The sequence below is a fragment of the Mustela lutreola genome, chromosome 10 (genome assembly GCF_030435805.1).
Source record: "Mustela lutreola isolate mMusLut2 chromosome 10, mMusLut2.pri, whole genome shotgun sequence".
Lineage (NCBI taxonomy): Eukaryota > Metazoa > Chordata > Mammalia > Carnivora > Mustelidae > Mustela > Mustela lutreola.
In genome coordinates, this window is record NC_081299.1 from 53,167,870 (window position 1) to 53,173,189 (window position 5,320).

Consider the following 5,320-nt stretch of genomic DNA (forward strand, 5'->3'; position numbering starts at 1 on the left):
TCTGCCCTGTACAGTGGAGGGTAATAACACCTAGCTCAGACAATTATGGTGAGGTCTAAATGAGGGAAAGTACGCTCGAGAGGTACCTCATACAGTTGTCAACACAGACTTGGTACTCAAAGTGAACTCCTTAGTTACATAATTTGTTGTAGAACATCCATGAAAGTCCACAGGCGTCCTTCATGCAATTTTCCCCAATGAACAGCCCACAATCTCTCCTTTCTCTACATTCTGAAAACACTTAATGAAAATAAAATTGATGCTGTAGCCTTTTCCTCAACCTTTGGCCTAAATCAGGCACCTGGGTGGCTTGGTTGGTTAAGCGCCTGCCCCCGACTCAGGTCATGAGCCCAGGGTCTTGGGATTGAGCCCCAGATTGGGCTTTCTGCTCAACCAGGAGTCTGCTTCTCCCTCTACCCCTCCTTCTGATCTCTCTCTCATCCTCTCTCCTCTCACTCACTCTCTCAAATAAATCTTTTGAAATAATAAACTTTTAGTCCTCTGAGAGGAGGTAGCAATGCTGTGCACTCTTACCACCCTTAGAACCTGATGAGATGGGCTCTGAAGAAATACTTGTGAAATTGAAGGACTGAGAAGCAGTTGGGGTCTCTACAGAAAGCACTGGACTTGCTGCCGTAAGATTTAGGTGCTTGTCCTGGTTTTCCTATGTGCAAGCTTTCTGACACTGGGTGAGAAACTTGAAGGCAACTCTGATAATTGGCCTCTGCTGGGTGTAACAGGAGGCCCAACTGCCTTCAATGGACAGTCTGCACCCCCCTCCCACCAAATTCATATGTTGAAAACTAAACCCCCAACAGGAAGGTATCAGAAGAGGAGACTTTGGGGAGGTGATCAGGTCACAAGGGTGGACCACTGTTTCTACCACGTGAACACACAACAAGAGGCTGGCCTTTTGCTACCCAGAAGAGGGTTCCCATTAGAACCTGAGCAGGTTGGCACCTCAATCTCAGCCTCTCAGCCTCTAGAACTGTGAGAGATAAATTTCTACTGTTGACAAGCCACCCAAGCAATACCTACAAAGTCTGAGACCAACCTACTCCCAGGACAGAATTGCTATGAGATTCAAACATGACCCCATATATGTGAATGTGCTCGCTGATTCCCACGGTGCTGCAAACGTTACCCTATCCGGATTCCTGCACTGTTCTTTTAAATCTACATAAATAACCCAGGTCTCCTACTGCTGTCTATTCTAGACTGCTGATAAATCCGCTTTGGTTCTGGAGTTAGAAAGGGGTAGAAGAGGAGATAAAAGAACTTGTGGGGTGTCAATCACTTATAATGAAGCTATTCTCAACCAATTAACAAGTTACACCTAAAATTAAAGCCCATTTGCGTTCTACTGCAAGGATTGGGAGATTGATAGATTTTTAATGGTAAGCTCTTTAAATACATAAAGGCTTATGCTCTAAACTCCCATTAGCAATAATGCAAGCTATGCCTGTTAGGCCCTGGGAGAGATGAGAGTTGAATGTGATCCATAATCTATCTTACTTAATGTCATCAGTTTTCCTACAGCCCCTTCAAACAATCAGACGCCAGTGAAATGCCCTAAGTGGAACTAATAGCATTGATTTAGGAGAATACAGATGGTCTACTTCAATGACGCTTTTCAACGTGAGATACATGTTTAAGATCCTTTAAAATCTTGATGTACCTGTGCACATTTATTTTTTGTTCATTAAAGGAGAAAGGCAGGGACTCCTGGGTGGCTTAGTCGGTTAAGCGTCTGCCTTCGGCTCAAGTTGTGATCCCAGGGTCCTGGGATCAAGTCCTCTGTTGGACTGACTCCTTGCTCAGCAGGGAGCCTGCTTCTTTCTCTACCTCTGCCTGCCACTCTGACTGCTTGTGCTCTCCCTCTCTCTCTCACAAATAAATAAATAAAATCTTAAAAAAAAAAAAAAGTTTAAAGGAGAAAGACAATCCTTTAATGATGAGAAAGTAATAAAAAAGGCTAATATATATAAATATATCAGTTTAAATATTTCCCCTAACACTTGGATTCCCCCCCTTTTTTTTATTATGTAAAAACTGATTATATTTCTTGAGCCTTTTATAAATGAGAAAACCTTCTGCCTTGCTTTTGGTTTATAAGAAATGAACAAACCAAAAGGAAAGGGACATTGAGCTCTTTTGTTTCCTTCAAAATAATCACTGAAGCCACCCTTTGGATAGTCTTGCAACTATGCCTGGTTGGAATTTTCCCAAGTACAGAAGCACAAATACTATTTCTCCCTTAGTCTTATACTACGTTCATTCAGTTATCAACTCCTGTCACAACTTCCTCTAAATATCAGATATATGCCCGTTTCCATCCAGTGCCATCAAACCCACCCTGCCTGCAGCTCATTTATTTGTTTTGAGAGAGAGAGAGAAAGAGAGAGAGAGAAAAGAGTGAGACTGAGCCAGGGGAGAGGCAGAAGGAGAAGGAGAGAGAAAATCTCAGCCAGTGTCCCTGCTGAGCGCAGAGCCTAACACAAGCTCAATCTCACAACCCTCAGATCATGACCTTGGGATCACGATCTAAGCCAAAATCAAGAGTTGGACCCTTAATCAATGGAGCTACCCAGGCACCTCAATCTACAGCTCCTTTAAAGCAGACCCAGACTGAGCTAGTAAATTCGTGTGTGCTCCTCTTTCTTTAAATCTCTCGATACTTCAGTCCATCTCACATTCTATTATAGCACAGAATGTAAAAACTCTGTGAGGGCAAGGACTATGCCCTACATTTCCTTATATTGTAGGTACCAGTGGCCATATTTCCTGAACAAAAAAGTCTAGACACATGTACATTTATAAAGAAAAATAAAAAGAAATCAGAAATTGGGCATTTTTTCTCCAAATCTGAGGATATTGTGATCTAACTGATGCATTCTAGCAAAATGTATTCTACATTGTATACATAAACACACATTGGCTGATTGATGGGCTGACTGCTTAGCCTGTTTAGAACAACAGAGATTATAAACTGATAGCCTGAAGTCCATATATCGCCCTTGGTGATTGTGTGTGTGTGTGTATGTGTGTGTGTGTGTGTGTGTATGTGACACTTGAAAAACAAATAAGTTTCAGTTGTTTGCCAAAATTTAAAGATTGCTGATTCCACATAAAAATCAAGCTACTCTTGAGAAATCTGAAGATCTAAGAAGACTGGGTCATTAGAAATCAGCTTAGGCTATAAAGTCCACCCAAATGGGGAAATCTAATGAAACTGGAAACCTGAAGGGGGCCATACTTCCAGTGTAATGAGGAACAGGAGAAAAAGCTGCTGCACAGAGACAACAAGGAAAAACTTGCCTGTCTGGACCTTGGCACTTGGAGGAGGAGACACCTACATCTATCAAATTATAAATTACCAAAACCCAAATATTTATGTGTAGTTTTATTTTTACACAATGAAAGGATGTCACTTGGTAGAACTGTATCATTCTTGGTAGGACACAGTTCAAGATGTGTTTGTCTAAAATAGTTTGAAAAACAGAATATTCCAACTGATTAAACACTGATTAATTCTGAGTTATCATGCAACACTCTATACACATTATAATACTGAATTAGAATTAGAATATGAGATGATGAAAACAAAATTTACATTAACCATAACTTTTTCAAAATCATACCATCTTTTAAACCGTCACTTTTCCTTCATGGGTCAGGAATATCATTCCTACTGCTTTCCTGCACATCATAAGCATCGGTTTGTCAGCAAACAGATATTACATCCTCCCACCAGCTGGCCTGCCCCTCCCTCAGGACCGATGCTGTGGCTTTTTCTACAGCTCCATAAGCAACCTTATATCGTATATAGTCATTTTGTAAGTCTACTCCATCATTGGACGAAAAGCCTCTATGTAGCACAAAGATTGTGATTGTAACCTACACACTGAGCATTCAATACACATTTATATATCTCAAACTAATTTCCCCGACATGGGTGAGGGGTAAAACAAATAACTGTAGCAACTCTAATTGTTGTTTCATTTCAAGTAAAGTAAGCAAGAAAAGAAAAACTTAATAGATAACGATCTTTGATGAGAAATTTATGAAATGCTCACTTTGTGGCACACACCATGCTAAGTGCTTTTAAATTAGTTCTCAAAATTCTTAAAACAATCAATGAGCTATATGGTACTTAATGTACAGAGAGAAAACTGACAATTAGGGATTAAATCGTTAATTCAAGTATTTGCTGAGCACCTAACATAGGGCACACTAAACTGTATCAGTGGGGATATAGCAGAAAATCGACTCTCTCTCTGCCTTTTGTGGAACTTACGTTCTAATGGAATTTGCTAAGATCACATCCATAATATATCAGCCTTTCAGATTTATATATCACTTTAGGCATATAATAAGCTTCGACAATGTGAGTTCATCTCTGAAATGGGCCCATACCCACTACTGATAAAAATCTGAGACAGTGTTGGGGGGGTGCCTCGGTGGCATAGTCGGTTAAGCAGTTAAGCACCTGCTTTCAGCTCAGGTCATGATCCCGGGTGCTGGGAGTGAGCCCCAGGAAGCCCCACATTGGGCTCCCTGCTCAGTGGGGGAATCCAGTTCTCCCTCACCCTCCGCATCTCCCCCTACGTACGCTCGCACACGTGCTCTCTCTCTCTTTCTTCCTCTCTGTCAAATAAATCAATAAAATCTTTAAAAAATTTGTTCTGAAGAGCTGAGGCTCAGACCCTCACAACCTCTTTGAGATAAAAGTAACCCTCAAAGTCACTCTGCCTTTGCTGGCAGCTTTCAACCTTTACTGATCTGATCTCTAAACCACCAAGAAACAGAATATATTCTCAAGAGAAGATTTATAAATAATAAAAGGAATCGGATAGAAATAAGAAACTATGGGATTAAAGAAATGAAACAGAGTAAAGATCGCTCCAGATATTTTTCTGTCTTGCTTATAAGCCTCAATGAAGAGCAGGGTGAAGCCACAGTAGAACAGAGGTCAAAGCACAGAAGAGACTTTGGCCTCTTGGCCTCTAAGTGGGATGGGGAAGTTTGGGGAACGGTGAAACCTTCAGGCACCATCACAATTCACAAGGCAAAGCTGGGGCCCCTGGCTGCTGAGCCATTTTGAATTTTATTTACCCCTCTGGAGCCAGGAACATGACGAGCCACCCAGTTCAAAAACACAGAAAGAAAAAAAGGAGTAGTTTCAAGTCTGAAATTTTCGAATTTGCATCAGACACTTCCTGTCAAACACTGAAGCTGCTGGGATTAGACTCTGAGAGCTCCTCTCACTAGGCCTGTGCAATTTAATCATTAATCTTCATGGTTTTCATAACTAATCCCC